This window comes from Alexandromys fortis, unplaced genomic scaffold, assembly GCF_014885135.2.
Source record: "Alexandromys fortis isolate MF-2015 unplaced genomic scaffold, M_Fortis_MF-2015_v1.1 scaffold_151, whole genome shotgun sequence".
NCBI lineage: Eukaryota > Metazoa > Chordata > Mammalia > Rodentia > Cricetidae > Alexandromys > Alexandromys fortis.
The window spans coordinates 1,765,593-1,788,412 of NW_026068043.1; positions in this window are offsets into that span (position 1 = coordinate 1,765,593).

Sequence of the window (22,820 nt, forward strand, 5' to 3'; positions counted from 1 at the left end):
GTCCAGATTCAGCTTTGTAAGACACAAGCCATAGCACACACTGGGGCAGGAGAATTGGATGGGGCTCTGCTTGCAAGAGACAAGACTAAAGCTACATATCTATGAAGAAATGGTTCTTCATAATCTTAAGGTAACATCAAATGGGTTTTAACTTTAGAGAACTGGAAAATAGGAGAGATCACTCTTTTGGCCTCAGACAGACTAAGCATGTAGTCTAGGATGGTACTGAACAATGCCAATTGGCCCTCACTGGTGGAATCCAGGCAAGTGTTCTTCCATTAAGCCGCCATCCATACCCTCATTGAAGGACTCTGGGCAAGTTCTCTAGTGCTGAGCAATGCCCCAGGCCCCAATGCTGGTGTGCTAAACAAGTACTCTACCACTGAGCCGTGCCTCCAGTCCCATTGTGGAGTTCTAGGGAGGAGGAGTTCTGCCATTGAGATGCTCCAGCCACTCACTGGAGATTCTAAACGGGCCTTACTGCTGAGCCTCATCCTAGCTCCTCAGGGGAAGTCCTAGATGAGGGACCCACTGCAGAGCTACACTCAAGTCACCTTGCTACTTCTTATTTTGAGACTGAATCACATTAAGTTTTCCAGAACTCACCCTGTAGAAAAGTCAGGTCTCAAACTTGTGATCCCCCTGCTTCAATCTCCTAAGCATCTGGGACTATAGGCATGTGTCACTATATCTGACAGATGGCTTCTCCTTTTTTTTGAGATTATTTATATTTTTTAATTAATTAATTTATTTATTAAAGATTTCTGTCTCTTCCCTGCCACCGCCTCCCATTTCCCTCCCCCCCCCCCAAACAAGTCCCCCACCCACGTCAGCCCAAAGAGCAATCAGGGTTCCCTGCCCTGAGTGAGGTAAGCCAGACCCAAAAAGAGGAACATGGGATGTACTCACTCATATTTGGTTTCTAGCCATAAATAAAGGACATTGAGCCTATAATTAGTGATCCTAGAGAAGCTAAATAAGAAGGAGAACACAAAGAAAAACATATAGACATCCTCCTGAAGATGGCTTCTCCTTAATGAAGGAATTCAACTCAGACTAGAGCTGTTCCTGTTTGCCACGAAGCAAAGGGCAAGGGAACCTTCTATGTTTCTACTTCAAGATGTTGAAGAAAGCCACATTTTATGAACAAGAGTTAAAAAAAAAGTCAGTGTAGCCTATTCCCTACATCTGTCCCATTCCTCTTTCATCTGCAGGACTTCTTCCTCTCCCATCACAAATAACACTGTAGCTTACATTAAAAAAAAAATGCTTCCAGCCCTTGGACAACTAACTGAAGTCACTGCAGACTCAATGGTCTAAGTTTCCAATTGGCATTGTCAATGACAGGCAATGAATTTGAGGTGAGGGAGGGAGATGGCATGTGAAAAACCCCTAGGACTAATGACTTCTGTCAGCAAGGAGTCAGTGATGTCATTGAAGAACTGACCAATCCCAGCGAAACAACACGAGGGATCACATACTTGAGAGCACACGCTCAAGGCCCTATTTGGTGGGTGCAGATTTCAAATGCTGATTGAGTTGAGAATGAGATCATCTGTTGTGGGAATGCATTCCGCAAAGAGCTTTGGGGTCCTGGCCTTAGGGTGTGGCCTTGTGTGCCACATGGCAACTGATAAACCGAAGGAGAGGTGCACTCTGGTGCTTGTGCTGGCTGGTCCATGGTTGGCCTTGTAGGAAACCAAACGGAGGGGAGGTGGCATGGGATTGGAAGGAGCATCAAGACAGCCATCTTGGCTGCTTGTTCAGAAACTTCAGGGCATGGCTCATCTGTCTGGAGCAGCCCAAAACGATCCGCTCTCACCAATTGTGTTGCACCAACTTAGAAGAATTTTCTCCACCATCCAGTGGGGAGGGGGAGGAGATGTAGGGAGGGGTAGCGTATGGGATTATAAATACTCTCGTCTACAAGGGGGAGTAGTGGAAATGCAAACGAGCTGTCAAATTTTCCTTCACCTTTTTCACCAAGCAATTTCACCTCTTGGTGTTTATTCTAGAGAAATATTCTGCTTGAGTGAAGTGCCGGCATTGTTGAGGGGAAAAAAAAAATGCCAAGTCCATCAGCAGAAAACTGGTTGAACACACTTTATTATAGCTATACCGCAGAATCCTATTGCAGCCATCAAAAGAGAATGGTGTGTTTCTTTATGTACTGTCATAGAGAGACGATTGAAATCTATTATTAAACAGAAAAAAATAAGCGGGTTGTGGAAACATCTCTATGATATCAAGTTCACATAAAACGCAGAAGCAGAACATGCTACACATCTGTACAATTATGTTTTCATTCCCTCATTCCTTCTGCCAATCAACAAATACACACTGAGTGCCTGTGGTGTGCCGAGCACCATCTCCGCGATAAAGAATTTACAGTGAGTGAAAGGCTTTGCCCTCCCAGGAGAGACAGGCGTGAAGCTGATGAACAAGGAAAATATGCGGTTTGCCTAATGGTTCTGGAAGACGGAGGAAAATAAGACAAGGTTAAGAAGAAAAGGGGGAAATCCCATGGAAGAAACATTGATGCCTTGATTGTTGCCGTAAACAAACAAACATACAAAAAAAAAAAAAAAAAACCAACCGTCTGAAGCGGAGGTGATGGTCACATCAGTACATAAGGAAAGAACTTCTCAGGCAAGGGGCAGCTGATACCAAAAGGCACAGAGCCTGGGATGGAGTAGAAGTGGGGAATGGGGTATCAGACGGAATGGTAGATGCCACAATATCTATTAGCGCTCTTGTTCATCTTGATAGGCATCTCCCTTGGATATAAAACTGCCTAGGAGATCATGGAAGTGCACCTCTGAGTGTATATGTGAGGGCATTCCTAAAATAATTAGGTCCCAAAGATTCTGCCATACCTTCTCCAGGTAAAGACGCTCTGAAATTCTCACACAGGGATTTGGGCCGATTCCTATGCTGCTTTTTGAGCTGCACAAATTCTTCTTGTTCTATGAGAGAGGTACAGGCCCCTCTGAGGAAACAGTGCTGTATTGTTTTTTAATATGAGAAGATGAAGTCTCTCTAGAGAGGGAAGATGTAGAACAAACATTTGCCCCAGGCTGAGCTGAAAGAGACCAAAGTGAGTTTGATGGGCTGGGAGACATATCCACATGCTGGCAATCCCGCTATAGGGCAGCAGAATCCTGAAGAAGCAGAATCATTGTGTGGCCCTCGGGCTCTCAGTTCATGGTTGGTACAGAATTTTCCACTGTAAGAAGAGCTATGGTGGCTGGAGAAATGGCTCAGTCAGTCAAGTGCCAGAACCCACGTGAAAAACGGACATGACAGTGTGTGTCTGTCTCTACCTCACCAGCGCTGGGATTGTTATTTATTTATTTTTTCTTTTAAAAACTGCTTGGCCCATGAACTCTACCCCTTACAGGCTAATTCTCGCACCTGGACTAGCCCATTTCTAATGATGTGTGTAAGCACCCCAAGGTGCGCTTACCGGGAAGAGTCTAGCTTCCGTCCATCCTGGTGTCTCTGCTCCAGAGAGCAGAGCTGTTGGGTCTCTCCGGGAGCAGAGCAGAGTCTCGGGATTGTTATTTAGCTTACAAAACGCCTTCAAAGGAGGAATATACTGGTCCACCATTTAGCGGTATCACACCAGGGAGGGTATGCCAGAGCACAGACGCTCACCTAATGGTGGTGGGGGGGAGGGCAGAGAGAAGAGGACCAAGGCCCAGGTGTAATTTTCAAAAGCATGCCTCTAATAAAATACTTTCCCCTTCTATGCCCTACCCTATGCAACTTCCAGAACCTTCCAAGACAGTATCACCAACTGGGGACCAATGATTCCAACATGTGACCTTGATGAGGAATGGTTCGTATTTGAAACCACTCTGGAATTTATGTGGATGCTTGGGGCTGAACTAAGATCTTTATGCTTATAAAGCAATTAGAACAACAGAACTGTAGTTGGGCCCTCCTGCCTCAGTTATTAGTCAAGAGAATGCTCCACAGACTTGCCTATAGGCCATCCGATGCAGGCATTGTCTCGATGTACCCCATAGCATAGCAAACTGTTTACCGTTCCCTTTGTGATACACAGACTTTATCTTTTCACTACTCAAAACTTTCTCATGAAAGATGATATCAGTCCACTTTCCTTCCACACAAAACTATAGTTTAAGCACACTAAGTGAAATAACTATACAGACATCTCTCCTGGAGCTGGAGAGATGGCTCAGAAGTCAAGAGCATAGGGTCCACTTCCAGAAGATCTGAGTTTGGTTTTCAGATGTCACATTGGGTGGTACACAATTGCCTGTGACTCCAGCTCCAAGGGACCCAATGCCCTCTTCTGGCCTCCACACAAAGACATAACACATATAGACAGATGGCAGGCAGACAGATACACACACACACACACACACCTCTAACAAACATGATATTGAAAGCCGCCTGTCTTCTCTAAAAGATTATATGTATATCCATATAAGAGATTCATCTCCACCGTATCTTGATTGTAGCATCATCATGCCATTTTGAAGACCAAGAATCTTGGACATAAGCGAAAGAAGATGTATATAGTTTGGCGATGGGTTATCGCTGTGGGGGTGAAGTCAGTGGTTCACAAGTCTCTTTGAGAAGAGAGAGTGGGGATTGGGAAGGTGGTTCGATACGTACAGTGTTTGCCTTGCTGATGACGTGGCTGTGCTGAACAAAACTTCTCTCCATGAGTCTCAGTGCTACCTTCCTCTTTAATTTGCTTGTTGAGGGTGGGCAGCCAAGTCTAGGTTGTCAGGGCTGCCAGGGCCAGGCTCTGACCCTAACATCTGCAGCAACACTTCCTTTCCATATTCCTTTCGCAGCAAGCCCCTCCCTTGTGTTTCATCCATTCAAATAAGAATCAATTCAGCCTCACCAACACAACAACAAGCATCCCCGTGTTCTCTATGTAATTTGTAGCCCACGTACATAAATAATACATAAATACATATATATGTGCATTTGTGTATATACATTTTTTCAAGACAGCATCAGCAGAACATGAAATGCATCCTGGATGAAGTCCTTTGCTGGACCTTATGACCTTGTAAAGATTGCAGCTCTGTGACGCTGTCCCTAAATACCCTTTCTAAGTAATGTCCACGGCTAAACAGAGTTCAATAACATGATTATCAATGCTTCTTGGAACTGTTCCCAAAAAGACACTGGGCCTTAGGCCAGACCAGAGGAGAGTCTCACAGGCTTCAGGGGGTTATGAGCAGCGGCAGGGAGCAGCCAGACCAGAGGAGAGTCTCACAGGCTGCAGGGGGTTACGAGCAGCGGCAGGGGGCAGCCAGGACATCACATTGTGCTGGGAGGGAAGAAGAAAATGCTAGAACTTGAGAGGACCTGAGCTGAGAAAGAGAAAGATTCCCTTGGGGGAATGCTGCCCTTTGAATGTGAAAAGTCCCTCACAGGCTTGTGGTCCCCAGCTAGTGATGCTACCAGGAGGAAGCTGGTAACTGAGAGGAGACCCCTGGGAATTCAATTACCAAGCCCCACTTCCTGTCTGTTCTCTGCTTCCAGACTGCGGATGTGACAATGTGACGTGAGTGACCAGCTGCCTCGCGCTCCTGCAGCAATAACTTCCTCACAGTGATAGACTGCACCATTCGGAAGCTACGAGAACAAAGCAGCTTCCCGGAGATGCTTTTTCCAGGTACTCTGTCACAGTAATGAGGAAAGCAACTCATACAATAATGTACAGGTTTGTATTGGTTGCTATGGTGAAACACCATGACCAAAAGGAAGGAAGTGTTTATTTTGGCTTATTCTTCCAGTGAGTTCGTGTCCATCATGGTGTGGAAGGCCCAGTATGCCATAATGATCAGGAAGCAGGCTCGTTGCATTTTCATCCACACACACAGGAAGCAGAAAGAAACAGAACAGGAAGTAGAGTGAAGCTATCAACCTTCAAAGTTTACCCTTAGTGACAAACTTCCTCCAGCAAGGCTGGCACCTCCTAAAGTTTCCATAACCTCCCCAAACAGCATCACCAGTTAGGGACCAAGTGTTCGAACACGTGAGTTCTCAGTTCACAAAATGATGTTTTATAGGACAGTGGAGTTTGAGTAGAATGGAGATCACATGATCCTGTCAAGGATGGGATTGGGGAGATGGTCCAGTAGGTGAAGTGCTTGCTGAACGAGTTTGAAGCTTTGAGGTCCGAGACCCAGTACCCTCGTATGAAGCTTACTTGGCATAGAGTTGTACCTGTAACCTCAGTGCTGCAGGAGCAATGAGGGGCTCTGGCTCAGTCTCTGCACAAGCAACAAGTGCTCTTAACCATCTCTCCAGCCCCCGAAAACAATCCTTTTTAGCACCAGATTCCAGCAAATTTACAGTCTCAGCTACCCCTGGAGTTTTCAAGCTCAGGCATCCTCAATTACTCTCCCTCAATCTCTCTCTCTCTCTCTCTCTCTCTCTCACACACACACACACACACACACACACACACACACAAATACATAATAAATAAACATTGTTTAAAGAAAAGACCATTTCATGTGTGCTATTTTTGGTGAAAGTTCTGTTGAACTAAATGTGCTCTATGAGCCTGGAGGTCTCTTTTCTGTCTTAAATGCTGCACTGATGCTATCAATGCAGCAATCATCTCAAAAGCAGGCAACACCTCTGCATCAGGACCAGGACTCGAGATAAGAATATGGAGTCCCCCAGCACAGTCTAGCTATTGCATCCTGGTTGTCTCCGAATTGAAACATTCCTCCCCCGACTCTGGAAGGCGCAGATAGAAAAAGAACAAATCTCACATATTTGGTTGGAGGTGCTGAAACTTTCAAGATTCATGAAAAGCTGTGGGGCCGGCAACAGATGCTATGGGAAAGAGACTTTGACTGACCAAGCTACTCGGACTTGTTGAGAGCTATTTGCAAATCCTTCAGGGGGCTCCAGACATGCAGCTTCTGGGCATCGACCACCCATGGGGACGTGTCTGCTTTTGAGCCCTCCCTGTTGCTGTAAGGAGCCCCTCACATCCATGCTCCTCTTAGTCAGGCCAGTAAAACTTCACTGGTTCACCAAGTGAGACTGATGGAAGCCTTACTCCAGTCTGTCATGGGTTCCCTATCTGGCATCTATCCAGGAAGTCTTTCACCCAACAGTAGTTCAGCATCTTCCCCTTGACAGCAGCATTTTCTCCTTGCTTCTTTCAGGCCTCTCTTTGCCTCTACTGTTGATGTCTCTTGAACCTTTTTGGCTCAGTAATTCCATCCCCAGACTCACCTTAGGTCATTAGCATATGAGTCTTCTGTATCCCTTACCCTTGGAACCCTGTCTTGTTTCTTCTTGTCTGCCTAGCTTCAACTATTTTTTTTCTTTTATTGATTTTTATTGAGCTCGACATTTTTCTCTGATCCCCTCCCTGCCTCTCCCCTCCCCTTTTTGACCCCCCCCCCTTAGGTCCCCATGTTTCCAATGTACTCGGGAGATCTTGTCTTTTTCTACTTTCTACTTCCCATGTGGATTAGATCTATGTAAGTCTCTCTTAGTGTCCTCGTTGTTGTCTAAGTTCTCTGGGATTGTGGTTTGTAGGCTGGTTTTCTTTGCTTTTTGTTTAAAAACCACCTATGAGTGAGTACATGTGATATTTGTCTCTCTGTGTCTAGGTTACCTTACTCAAAATAATGTTTTCTACCTCCATCCATTTTCCTGCAAAATTCAAGATGTCGTGGTTTTTTTCTGCAGTATAGTACTCCATTGTGTAAATGTACCACATTTTCCTTATCCATTCTTCGGTCGAGGGGCATTTAGGTTGTTCCAGATTCTGGCTATAACAAACAAAGCTGCTATGAACATAGTTGTGCACATGTATTTATGAGGATCGGTCGAGGGGCATTTAGGTTGTTCCAGGTTCTGGCTATAACAAACAAAGCTGCTATGAACATAGTTGTGCACATGTATTTATGAGGATTCTGAGAAGCCACCTGCTCACTGAAACCTAAGCCCCTCAGTGCCTCTTGGTTGGGTCCTCCGTAGACTTACCTCATTGCAGACCTATTGAGCATCAGAAGACTGGAGCTGTAGCTTCATGCTGCTTCAGTTTACACACAGAAAACTCGAGATCACTATTTCTAGACTCTCCAAGACATGAACAATACATACAAATGCGATCATGTGGCACCTGTGTTATTTCTTTTAATACAATGTCCTCCAGGACAGGTCTCTCTGGGTTCTCACAAATTACAGGAGGTCTTTCTTGGAATAGCTAAATATTCCTTTTTTTTGTGGTGCCTTAATAGTATCCCTGTGTGTGTGTGTGTGTGTGTGTGTGTGTGTGTGACATTTTCTTTATTTTTTCCATCAACTAATGAATGCTAAGGTTGGTTCCATACCTTGGTCCTTGTCAATCAAGCTGAAATAAAAATGAGAGCATAGTTATCTCTTTGACTGCTGGTTTCCTTTTTTAACGTTTAAAGGTTATTGATGTGTATGTATGTGTATAATGTGTCTGTGGGCATGCACATGCAAAGGTACACATGTGGAGACCAGAAGACAACCGTGGAGTTGATTCTCTCCTTCTGCCCTTATGTGGGTTCCATGGACCAAATCCAAGTCCCCAGGCTTGTGCATCAAGTGCCTTTACCCCCTGAGTTATCCCACTGCCCCGATAATACTAATTTCATATCCTTTGCATATACACACACAGCAGTAACCGAAGAGGAGAATAGTGTAGAGAAGTGGGCACGAAGGCAGAATGGGCAAGGCCCAGGACTGTGCAGTTAGGAGACCTGTGTCCTGCAGTTCCGTTGCACATTAGGGTGGACAGAATTATTAATGACACATTACAGACTTGCAGTAGTTAGAAGACATGACTTTGAATGTTCACTCCACAAAGGGATGATAAATGTTTAAAGTGATGGATAGGCTACTTACATCACATTGTACCCCATAAATATACTCAATTATGTGTCAGTTTATACAACATGCAGTTAAGTGTCAATCAAGAAAAAGGGAGACTGGCGTAGTGAATGCTTCCCTGTCATCACAGAACTTGGGAGACGGAGAGTTCAATGAGTTCAATGTCATCCGTGGCTGTACAGCAGGCGAGAAGCCACCCTGTGCCATGCGAGACCCCTGCCTCGGGAAAATAATACTTGATTAACTAATTAAAAATTGGAGACTATACTACTACAGCATGTTAGCGTGGTTCAAATATCAACCTTAAAATACTAGTAGTCGAAAGAGCTTTGATCGTTATACTACATATGTCCTATATATGCACATAAACTTATGTATCACATTGTATCCCATAAATATATATATATTTACATGCTGATATGTGAGGTAAGTGTCAATTCTCAATCAAAAACAAACATGTAAGGGATGAGGGAAGTGGCTCTGTCAGTGCATTTGCCTACCTCCCAAACACAAGGTCCTGAATTCAATCCCCAGAACCCGAATGAAACCAGCAAGTGTGGTGACTGACTCTGTAATCCCAGTACTTGAGAGGCAGAGACAGGAGAATTCCTGGGCTTGTTTGGCCAGTCTCTCTAGCCTGTCGGGGAGCTCCGGGCCACTGAAAGACTGTCTCAAATAAATGACAAAAAAAAAAAAGGACCCTTGAGAAATGACAGCCAACATTATGCTCTGGCCTCCGTGAGCTTGCACACATTTGTGCACCTGCACACACATACACACAAAGGAATGTGAATGAATGAATGAATGAATGAATGAATGAATTGATGGATATTTAACATTGGAGCCTGGAAGTGTAGCCCTATGGTAGAGCATCTGACTAGTATGTGTGAGGCTCCAGGTTCAAGCCCTAGCATGGAAAAGAGAAAAACACTTGAAGATTGGACACCATAAATACATCATGCTCGTTTAGTTTAAAGATCAAGTTTCTAAAATTATGGCTCAGCTGTGACGGACTGAAATGGTTTTTTACCAAACTGGGTCTGTCAGCAGTCAATCATGGGTGAAGGAAGGGCTCGTTCGGGCGTCAAGTGTCATGCAGTCCAGGTCTAAAACACGAGTAGCTACAGGTGCCAGTGTGTGTGTGTGTGTGTGTGTGTGTGTGTGTGTGTGTGTGTGTATGCGCATGCGCGGTGTATACTCAAACTCTATTGGTTAGTCCTAAGAATGAGCAGCCAACTGCCCTCAACTACCAAATGAAGCAGATCATCTCCGTTAAATTAACTGAAACTTGAGGCCACTCATTTCACAGAAAATGGTCTGAACCCTCCCTGCTGAACCATTCGCTACTGATGGATTACAGAGGAGAGGTAGTCACTGTGTTCCCAGGCATATGCGAACTGCAAGAGGCCACCAGGCTCCAACGGGCAGCGGCAAACCCACAGTCGCACCGGTGATGCTGGAGAGTGGATTTCAAAGAGCAAAATGAAGCTGGTCAGAAAGCAGAGAACCAGTGTCAGTAGAGTGCTCAGCTATAAATGGGACATTTACATCATGAATCCTTCCCATGAGCTCGGGGACCCTCAGGGAAGTGGAGGCGGAAAAGGTTGGAAGAGCCGGGACTCAGGGAGCATTGAGATGAAACAGTATCTCCCTGACATGTCAGGGCCACTGTGCTAATGAACTCAGCCGCTGTGGTTACAGTGTGACCTAACTAGAGACCCTGACACCAGAGCCCACACTGAGGCCGCAGGGCGAAGCTTTATCCAGGGTGTGAACCGCCCAACTATCCCCAGAAGAGAAAGCAGCAGCACCCAAAAGGAGTTTGGGTTTTGTAGGGTGCTTGCAGTTGAGCTAGAGTGTGGCAGGAAAGCATTAAGGATAAAAGGGGCTGTTATAGGCAGTGAGGACTTCAGTAAGCAAAGTTTTATGGGGGCAGAGGGGTCAGTGGGAGAGGGGGGCAGGAGAGGGGATAGGGTGGAACTCTGGCTATTCAGATAGCAGGAGGCTGTGGGCAAGTTCTGCTGAGACAGGGGTCAACAGACTCCTGAGAATCGCAGAATGTTTGGTTTCCATTTCTCTGAAGGGGCTGGGCCCCACATGGGTCATCCACCTCAGTGTCCCCGGTGACTCGGTCTTGGGCCAAAGATCTGACCCAGTCCAACCTTTACCTGCAGAAGATGGACAGAGGATAAAGCCAGTCAACATTCCAGCACAGATGGGGGAGGGGAGCAGAAGGCCCCACTCCTGACTGAGGAGTCTCTGAGAGCTGGTGATTTCTGAGAGAGAGAGAGAGAGAGAGAGAGAGAGAGAGAGAGAGAGAGAGAGAGAGAGAGAGAGAGAGAGAGAGAGAGAGAGAGAGAGAGACTCAGTTTTCATTAGAAATGGGGTCCATAGTAGATGGAGCACATTCCAGTAGATAGCCCACGCCAGCAGGCACATGGGAAGCACTGATTGTGCTAAGTTGGGGGAAGAAGAAAGAGAGAGAAATGAAACATGAAGTCAGGAGGGGGGGGCATGCGCATTGGAGATCCAAGAGAAATTGGAGGAGCGAAGTGAGGGGCGGATAGGATGAAACACATTGTATGAAATTCTCAGAGAATAAAATACTTACATCATTTTTCTTAAGCGGATATGAATATGGGAGGGGGACTTGAGGGAAGGAGGGAGGAAATAGAGGGAGATTAGACAGGACAGGGGTTATGGGAGCCGGAATGTACTTTATACAAGCATGAAATTGCCAAAGGACAAATTCTATAAAACTTTAACAAAATACAGCCCAGGACTAACACATCAGTAACTACAGGTGGCAATGGGGGGGGGGGCGTACTCAAACTCTACCTAGAAAGCTATCCCGCTACCCTCTCCTGCCAAACAAAGCAGCTCAGGTCAGTTAAAGTTACTGAAACTTGAGGCCACCTATTTCATCGAAAATGATTCTGATGGAATTTTTAATCTGCAGTTGTGATTTTAAAGCAGTAACCACAAGTCCTTTGCCTAAAAGGCCAGGCTTTCGTGGAGGAGGGGAACTTTGTTATTACCAAGTGGGGTCTCCCCTGCGTTTTCACTTAGATTCTGTCACTAAGCCCAAGACAGCTGGCAATTAAATTTTTTTTTCAACTTGATCTTTAACAAATAAATGTGAAGAACATAAAATCTCTCTTCGGAATGAGCTTTAATGGTCGCAATGACTTTCAGAAGCATTTTCTAATGAGCCTTTGGACACGACGCGACTCCAATTTGTGATGCATTTGAGGCAAAACCGAGAGGAGAAATTACATTTGCTTCTTCTCCCGCTGAGCTGTGAAGGGCTGAAGGGCTTCACACTCCACTGTGGGCAGCACTCCCCTGGCTCAGTTCCCTCCCTTACAGGAGCTGGCACCAGGGGGAGCCAGACACCGTGGAGCCCTTCAGACTGGCGCACGACACCTCAACAAGTTCCAGACAGCCCGAAGGGAGGGCCTCTCTGTACAGGGTATTGATGAGCACCATCTAAGGAAAGAGAAAAAAGATGGGGTGCTGATACATATTGAAATCCTAGTGGAGGAGAACTAGAAACAGGCAGGGCGTTAGTACTGGCCGGCTAGCTACCCTAGCTTGATCAGTAAGATCTAGACCAGTGAGAAACCCCCGTCTTAATAGAAATCAAATCAAATAAAAACCAAGGTGGGGCTGGAGAGATGGTTCAGCAGTTAGGGAATCAGGAGGACTGGAATTTGGATTCCAGCAACTGTAAAAAGAAACAGGGCATCCCACCAATGCCCGTAACTCCAGTTCCAAGGGATCCAATCCATCCCTCTAACCTCTGTATCCTCCATTCATCCTGTGTTTGTGGCGAGGTAGAGCATCATGCTGGAGGGAGGACAGAGGAGTAAAGTTGTTTAGTTCGTGGCAGCTGGAAGGAGAAGGGATGGAAGAGCAGACAAAGAGAGAAGGACAGATGGGGAAAGGAGAAAAAGGAGAGGGATAGAACAAAGAATGCCTGTCACCTTGGCATACACATATTGGAATATCATACCGTATCCCACCTTGTAAGAGAGACTAGACTGCAGCCTGGGTAACGAAGGCAAACACGGCTGAAACCACACCTTAACCAGGACCTCTTACCTATGCATGCCTCTTGTCTTCTGTTTAAACCTAAACCTCATATTAGAATCCCAAAGATGAACCCAAAGGACCTCTGTATTTGTTCCTCTTCCCAATGTGACGACCTTGAAAAGACCTCCTATCTTTGATTTTCATTATTCTCTTGTCTGTTCAATTGGCTCACTGAGCCTGGGTATCCAAACTTAGTTTATTAGAGCTGCCAGAGCCCAGGTTTTGATCCTAACACGTCCAGTAACTATGTGAACATCAGCCAGAAAGCGGTATCATGTGTTTTCAGTGAAACCATGCAGATCTAATTATATTAATTATTGCATGTTAATTAAAAAACAAAATACAGAAGCTGAAGAGCTGGTTCAATGGTTAAGAGCATTTGCTGCTCTTGTAGAGGACCCAGGTGTGGTTCCCTGTACCTGTCGGGCAGTTCACGACAACCTGTAACTCCAGTTCATGAATCTTCTGGTCTCCTAGGGCACCTGTACACATGTGGTACACATGCACACACACACACACACACACACACACACGCACACATACATAAATAAAAATTAAATGAACTTTAAAGGAACACATTTAGCTTTCATAAAGCTCTGGGTAGCATCCCAGCATCACTTACACAGGCACACACACACCCACACACACACCACACAATATAAAGGTTAGTTGGAAAGATGTTTTCCCAGGTAGTTCTTGGGTTTCTTCAGGAGTCTCACCTACTGGCTTATGAGGACATGTGCTTTCTGCTTCTGATCTGCTTGCACAGCCCGTTGGTACCAGTGACGTCCAATTTGCCTCCTTCCTGGACTTGGTACCAATTTACCCAGTGCAAAGAAAACCCCAAGCTAGGCTCTTCTATGCTTTGCCAAACCTGAGCAAGTTTCAACACAGAATAGAGTGGCTTTGAAATCCCGGGCTAATTCCATGTCACTTTCTGTTTCCTTTGCAGTTTGCACAGCTGTAGCTACAGCCTCTTGGCTGCTGGCCAAGTACTTAGGCGGCTAAGAGAGATGGATGGAGCCAGAGCAAAGGTCAAGTAAAGGGCATTCCTAGGCCTTGGGAATCTTCCTGGCGTCTCAGAGTAATATCTCCGCTCCATTTGTCACCTCTAGGCCACTCCTCAGAGTTCTGTTTCGCAGGTTGTGACAAGTGTCTAGGTCCTAGTTAGGGCGACTGTTGAGAAAACACCAAGCAGCTTGGGGAGGAAAGGGTCGCTGTCGCTCACAGTCTCTCACAACAGTTCATCTTCAGAAGCAGTGAGGGCAGGAACTCAAGCAGGGCAGGAACCTGGAGGCAGGAGCTGATTGATGCAGAGGCAATGGATGGGTGTTTCTTACACAAGCAAGCAAGGAGCTTGCTTGGTCTGCTTTCTTTCGGAACCCAGGATCATCGGCCCAAGGATGATGGCACCGCCCACAATGGGCGTGGCCTTGCCGTTAATCGCTAGTTAAGAAAATGCCTGGTCTTAGGAAAGTATTTTCTAAGTCTCCTCTCTGAGGAGCCCAACTTATGTCAAATTGGCATAAAATCAGCTAGCACCGTCTCCATCTAACTAAAGAGTGGTTCAAGGATCCATAGCTGGGGAAGCCCCGGCTTCTTTGAGCTTCCTTACGGTGCTCTCTGCACCACATCATGGGCATGGAATGAGGACTGAACTTCAGCCCCATTCACTTTTCAACCAAGAGGACTACTCAAAGTTCAAAGAGCTCCCCGCACCCCACCTCTACACACACACATACATACATACACGCTCACACACGCACACAGTGACACAAAGAGCTTACACACAGGCACATACAGACACAATGTTAGTTCTGTTCCTCTAGAGTCTAGAAACTTAAACTGTGGGACACAAATCTGAGCGTGGAACCGGGGTAAACGTGGCAAGGGTACAAGGGTTTCTGAAGGCACAGCAACCAAAAATAACTCAAAATAAAGTGTGTAATAGATCCACGGCATTTCTGGCAGAATTTACCCGTGTTGTATCGCGAGACTTTACTGGAGCCTGGACCCTTTTGTGCAAGCATTACCCTCACACCCACTATAAAGCACCAAGAAGCCCTGTCAGGCATTATTGTCCGTTATGAATCTTGGTGTTTTTTATGGCGTAATCGAAGTTTTCTGCTCTTCTCGAAACATAATGATTTAACACAGAAAAACAAAGACTCCCAAGTCTCCTACCGTCATCCCTCAGCAGGTAGGTATCAAATCAATTTATCTTTGGACTGTCCTGAGTCAGAATGTTTGATCTTAGGAACTACAGTTTGAGTTGCTGGCCTGAATTTCATAAACCTCTTTAAGTGAACTTTGATTTGAAACTAGAACAGAATTCCCCACCATTTCTGAAGTAGCCCTAAACATACTTCTCTCATTTTCTACTACATATGTGTGTGAAATGGAATTCTTAGCACTGACAAATATAAAATCAAAACACCCATCAACTCCAAAAAGCATCCAAGATGCTCCGTGTCCCTGAGTATCAAATATTCAGCCAACATTTGATTCTTCATGTAAAAATAAACAAGCACATTTATTCCATGAATATGCAAAATTATGTACATTTTTAATAAATACTTCGGTATGATTCGTGATCATTAAGTGTTCGATTTGCAGTATATATACATACATGCATATATACATATCTACATATATATGCATATATATATGAATCAAGGGCAGAAAAAGTTTAAGAGCCTTTCCTCTAGAGCCCCTGCCTAAAACAGCTGAGGATTTCCTAATATTGAATAGACTGTATAACAATCTTTTCGAAGTCAAACATCCGTCTAGGAGCGAGTAGGAAGACTCCTGGGACTTGGGAAGAAAACAAACTTCACACGCCTGTAGGTACTAAGATGTCTAGGATTCACCAGGTCCCCTTCTCATGGTTCTAGAAACAGCAAAGACTGCTGGATGAGACTCTGACCAGGTAAGCTACAGAACAGAGAGGAAATTGCTGGACCTGTGAAGCTGCCTGCAAGCTAGCTGTGCAAAGAACTCCAGGAATGCAACTTTGACAAGTGGACAGACATGCTGGGGTGGAGGTCAGACATGCTGGGGGGGGGGTCAGACATGCTGGGGTGGGGTTTTTGGTAATGCAACTGCTTCTGAGTCAACCCCACTCCTGTAAGTAAACCCTTACCTATACTCCTGTCAGCAATCTTAGTAAACTCTTTGGTTCACTAAATCGGCCTTTGATGTAGTGGTTATGTTTGGTCTGTCATGGGTTGCCTATTTGAAATGGTAGATGTGCATGTGTGCATATGTGCATGTATGTATGGGTGTGTGTGCATGCATATGTGTGTGTGTGTGTGTGTGTGTGTGTGTGTGTGTGTGTGTGATGTATCTTTCCAGAAAAACTCTAGTATAATTGGGTCCCTGGCATTTGTTCCTGCTAAACCCTGGGGGATGGAGGTCCCTTGCTTCTTCTTATTATTATTGTTATTCTCTAGAGAATATTCTCAACCTGTGGGTCCTGACCCCTTCACAGGGGCTGCATTCAGGATATCTGATATGCAGATATTTACGTTACTATTCATAACAGTAGCAAAATTACAGCTCTGAAGTAGCAGTGAAATAATGTTATGGTTGGGGGTCACCACAACGTGAGGAACTGCATTAAAGGGGAACAGCATTAGGAGTGTTGAGAACCATCACTCTAGTCTAATCTCACAGAGGAACAGGACTTGATATATGTTATAACAAGCTATTTATTAGACTGCCTTACGTAATAGGGGCTGGGTAGGCCATCTGCAAGCTGGGAGTGGGAGATGCTGAGAGCCCCGCAGCTGCTCAGTGCATCTCAGCAGTTCCAAACTGGCACCGAAGTCTTACAGGATCCCTGAGGAGTTGTTGGTCCTCAGCCAACATTTGGAAGGCTGAAGAAGCTGGAATCTGACATCCGATAGAGATGGCGCTGCATCAGTAGTAAGATGGAGGTAGTCACCCATAAAGGATGAAGTTCTGAAGGCAAAGCATCTTTACAACTGGGCTGCTGCTTGCTTGTGGTTCCCTACTGTGAGAAAGGGTCTTGTTCTCTCTGGAATTCCTTCATGGAAATCCCCCCACGGAACACCCAAAGCATGTATGTCTTCGTTGAGTCCCGATCCAATCAATTAGCAACTGAGATTAAAATTCGGAATTCTGGTCTTCAGAATCATCAGAACTGCTCAGCAGAAACCTCTTCCCTCCCTAGACAGCCAATTTTCACTTCCTTGAACACCATAATCACCTTGGGCGGGCCCACTTTGCTTCCAGCCCCCGAGGTGCAAGCATTCAGAGTCCTAGACAGAGTGTTAGCCATTGCCTGTGGCTTGGTTAAGAATTTTACTGTGCTGTGGGCTGGAGAGATGGTTCAGTGTGTGTGTGTGTGTGTGTGTGTGTGTGTGTGTGTGTGTATGTGTTGTGTTTCAAGAGCAATTACTGGTCTTGTAGAGGACCCAAGTTCAGTTCCCTGCTCCCATGTATGGTGGGTCACATCTGCCAGTAACTCCAACCTCAGGAGAATGTAACACTTCTAGCGTCTGTGGGAGCTATACATATGTGCACATAGCCTACACAGACATGCATGGAGCAGAGGTAGGGGGTTTCCAAATGAGGGATTTGATAAGCAAATAGGCAGGGTTATAGGAGCAGAACATAACAAGGTGATCATAACATCAGGTGGTCAGAATAAGATTTCAAACAAAGGCAGGACTTGAAACAAAGACATGGTAGCCATTTCCAAGAACAGACAGTAGAGAACAATCTGTAGTTAAGACTGTAGTTCAGTCTTTGAGAAATCGAGATTTAAGCATAAACAGGAATGACCTAGTTTGTCTTTATTATAAGATGGCTTCCAAGTCCAAGATGGAGGCAGGTTGGTTCATCACTTCCACCTTGTGAGTTCCAGAGGTAGAGCTCAGGTCTCCAGCTTTGGTGGCAAGCATCTTTACCTGCTAAGCTACCTCACTGGGCCTCCTAGTGAGGCTTTTCCCTGTAGTCCTTAGCAAGCTAGGGGCTGGGAAAGGAAAGCCCTACACCCATGTACATACTGAGGATACATCCTCTTTGTTTTCTCAGCTTTTGAGCACATTTATGCTCTAGTAATTTCAACCTTTGGTAAAGTCCTTTGCCACTCTTTCCCTTCTTTCTCCTTGACCTCTTCGCAAAGCATTAAGAAAAGTTTAGAAGACAACAGAATACTACCTAGGTCTGCTTTCCGAAGATGGCCAATATAAAGACAGAGATCAAGATTCATCTTCTTCCTGGAGCAAGGTAGGGCTGTCCCCTCTGCTTCTCAGCTCTGTTCCTTACAAGAATGAAAACAGATGAGAACATTAGAATCTAAGAGCAAAGATGTTCTGAGGAGAGATACTTGGGTCCCTCCCTCAGGCTGTCAAACTACTGAAACAACAAGGGACCCCAAGGAATTAGAATTTATCCAGGAATCTCAGGTTTGGAGAAGGCAAAGGCTAAGAGCTTGGTGCTAGCCCCAGGGGGAGGCTTGTCTCTGGAAAGAGTCTTCACACAGTTCTCCTTCTCAAATTGTCAGACCACCTTGCAAGAGAGACAGCAGCCCAGACAATGAAGGTAAACGTGGAAAACCTAAACCTCAGTCTAGACCTCATGTTAGGACCCCAAAGACGAACCCAAAGGACCTCTGTGTTTGTTCCTCTTCCCAATGTGACCATCTTGAAAAGACCCCCTATCTCTGATTTTCATTGTTCTTTTGTCTGTCCAATTGGCTCACTGAGCTTTGGTATCCAAACCTCGTTTACTAGGGCTGCTGGAGCCCAGGCTTTGATCCTAACAAGTCCAGTAACTATGTGAGCATCAGCCAGCAAGGGGTATCGTGTGTTTTCATTGAACCATGCAGATTTAAGTGTCTGGCATTGCATTTAATAAACATTGGTGCTTACAAATTTGGGGTGCTGCTTAGGCCCTTATATCTCAGAGAACATCAGCCTGTATAAACCTTTGCTTCCCGGTATGAATTTTCTCTCTCTGCCTGGCTTCTCTCTTATGTCCTTTGTCTACCACCCTGTGTGTTGGCTGATGGCAAATCAATGACACATTTTTCTTAAACAGCCTACACTTGGTACTTTACTACCGACCACAAGGGCCCCCGCCTTTTAATTACTCCTGCTGAGCCCAGCACTATATATAACACTAATGTTTCTGGGACTGCCAGCAATTAAAACCAAAAATAAATAACACATTACAAGCTGCAGACCCAGCTAGGCTCAGGGACGGCTGTGGATGGAGAGGAGGCTTTTCATTCGGAATAGCGATTTTCTCCAGGCCCTACTGAATATAAACACAGGACAAGCAGCTGTCTGCCAGGGCTTGGGAGCAGAAGGCCTCAACTGAACTCTCATTTCCAATCCTCCCGTCCTTGCTCTAGGCCTTAGGAAACCGACTGACATTCTTCAGCTCATGCTTCTCTATGCTGAGGGGAAATGTTCTAGAACAAAGCTGGCTGTACACACACACACACACACACACACACACACACACACACACACATTATGAACACCTTGCTGCTGGCCCAGTATTGAATTGGAACCAGATTTATTGATTTTCACTGTTGTTTTTCTACCTCAAATAAAGTACTGGAAGAGCAGTTCTAGGGAATGCCTGTATGATTTCATTTACTGAATCTGGGAAGCTGGTGGGGAAGCAGAACCATTATAAAACTCAGTTGTGGGGCTGGGTCTGTAGCTCAGGTGGCAGAGTGCTTGTCTCGCATGTCAGAAGACCTGAGTTCAGTCTCCAGGATCACATAAACCCAGTGTGCTGGCCACACCTGCAGACCTAGAGGTGGGTCACCTGGATGGTTCTAGAGCCTGACAAGGTGACGATCAATATTAGCCATCATAGACCAGGAATAACCAGTCTTTCGAAAACGTCTGCATGCTTCCTTTAAGGCAACTCCAGGACAGACTCCTCCTGATGGCTGTGTTTTCTTAGAGTTTGCAAAGGTGGATCCTAGCTGGACAATGGTGGCGCACACCTATAATCACAGCCCTGTGGAAGCAGAGGCAGGTGGGTCTCTGTGAGTTCAAGGCCAGCTTGGTCTACAAAGGAGTTCCAGGACAGCCAGGGATACACAGAGAAACCCTGTCTCAAAAAACCAAAACCAAAGAAAGAAAGAAAAAGAAAGGAAGGAAGGTAGGAAGGAAGAAAAGAGGAGAGAGAAGAGAGAGAGGAGGAGGGAAGGAGGGAGGGAGGAAGGGAGGGAGGGAGGAAGGAAGGAAGGAAGGAAGGAAGGAAGGAAGGAAGGAAGGAAGGAAGGAAGGAATTCCTCCCTCACTGTGCAGAGCTCAGTACCTGCTGCACCAGCAGAGAGCTCTGCTGTGGTTGAATTTCTCCTCCTCAAGTCTCACATCCTAGACTGCCAAGAAATACAAGATGCAAATTCAAACACACCAGGCAAAGCTGATGGAGCTTTCTTTTCCCTGCTGGTGTTAGGGGCTTGGCTACAGGCAAAGCATCTCTCCTAAAAGCTGTACGCGCACACCCCCACCCCAGCTGACAACAACAGGGTTGAGATACTGCCGACTCAGGAATATCACCACTGGCTAATTTTTTTTCTGCTAAGGACAGGAGTCCACTCTCTGCCCCAGGCCAGAATGTCTCCATAGAGAACAAAGTTGATTACTGTGACCATGGCTTTGTTGTAGTTATTGCTGGTGCAGATAAAATAGTATAAGACTGACAGAGCTGGGGTAGGTGGTCTGGGGAGAAACTTGCAAGGACAGAAGCCAGGAAGGACCACAAGGATGCTGCTCACTGGCTCCCATTAAACGTGGATCCCTCCTCCTTGCAATAGAAGGGAGCTGTGAATGGCTTTTGATTTCAGAAGAGGATGACCCTGCCTCCTTCATTAAATAAGAATCAACAGGATGTAGAAAGGGAGGGGTCACTGGAGGTCAAATACTTGCCTAGCATGTCAAGGGCTCAAGTTCTATCCCAAGCACTGAGAAAAAAAATCTTCAGTATCAGCTGCCGAGGATTTACATTGTAGGAGTTGTCAAGGTCAGAGCAGCCCCAAGAAGCCAGGCTCAGCTACCCATCCCCAACAGGCTAATTAAAAGGACAAATAAGAAGAAAAAGCACAAAAAGCAGATCCATTCAACGTGGTGATGTTGGGAGGAGAAACAAGGAGGTCCCATGACCCCCCTCAGTCCATAAGTAAGCATCCAGGTCAAGCTGTGGACTTGCTAAGTTTGGATGCAAGGCGGTCTGACAAGTTTCCAGAACGGTGTGGCGTCATCCTGGGAGACAAGCTCCCCCTTTACCTTAGCAGCAGGCATCAACCTTTTCCTTCTCTAGCTTGAGATTCCCAGGGAAACTCTAATTTCTTGGGGCCCATTGCTTTAATACTCTACTAGCCAAAGGGTGGGACTCCTGTCTCTTAAAAATGGTTCCCGACCTTTCTAATGCTGCAACCCTTTCATACAGTTCCTCACGTTGGGGTGACACCCAATCATAAAATTATTCTCGTTGCCACTTCATGATTGTAATTTTGTTACTGTTATGAATCATAATGTAAATCATAATGTAATCATAATATAAATATGTGATATGTGACCCAAAGAAGTCGCAACCCACAGGTTGAGAACCACTGCTTTAGACCATCTCCATTCCTGCCAGGGTGGTTCCCCTTAAAAGACAGCACCAGCTCTCTCCTGCCCTTCAAAGTTCCCTGCTTTAGGAAAACACTAAGGACAAGGGCAAGGAACACACTGTCTGCCGCCCAGCTGTCGGGCACAGCTCAGTTAGAGGCTTTGGCTCCCTTGCCTGTCCATCTATTTTCAAGTCCCATCCATCACCATCTTTTTTGCTCCATGCCAGGCTCCTGGCCCCCACCTCCACCCAGTCTGCCCTGCGATTGGCCTGCTTTCCTTGAACAAATGTTTTATTTCTCAAACTGATGGCTGCCCTGGTGCTGCAGCCTCTGTTATACGCTGGGTTGAACATCATACCTATTGAATGTGAGCAGTGATCATTTTTCTCTTGTAAATATGGAGCAGAATCTAGGAAGTTTCCAACTCGCTGCTCCTGGTGCAGTTTGTTAGGCTGGGCCACGCCGTTTAGTAAAGCTCTTCCATCTTGTTTGAACTGTAACAATTTCTCTAACTTCAGGAATGGAGTCCCCAGAACTAGAGCAACCCGTTTCTCTAGATCACACCCAATTGACCCAAATAATGGCCACCAAGAAAGAGACTTGCTCATCACCTGACATTCTTTAGCTGACTGCTCACTGCCCCTGGCCATAGCTAACTCCTGGTTTAAAAAAATTGCTGGGATGTAGTAGGATACCCCTTTAATCCCAGCACTCAGGAGGCAGAGGTAGGCGGATGTCTGTGAGATCAAGGCCAGCCTGGTCTACAGAGCAAGTTTCATGACAGGCTCAAAAGCTACAGAGAAACCCTGTGTGTATGTGTGGGGGGCGACAAAAACAAAAACAGCAACAAAAAACTTTTCTACTTCTTCCCCCCCCTACCCCTTCCTGCCTTATAACTACCTGAATTTTTAAGCTAATGGCAAGCTCTGAATCTTACATGGATCCATTCTGCAGGTTTTCCCCAAAAATTAAAAGCCTGCACTCTCAGCAAACCACTCATTGCCTTGTCTGTCTTTTAGTCTCTCTAATTTTTCACTATTAAACATGTTTCTGAGGGGAGTCTGTTCTTTAGAGACAGGATCCCAAAAGGATTTGGATGTGGGGATCAAAGAGACACTGAAAGCGACTGATAGGGATATGAAGTTTATTAGAAAGCTTATCAATAAGGACAGACGGTATGGCAAAGACTCTGGAGAGAATTAAACCATGAGGTGGGGGGGGGGTCCCT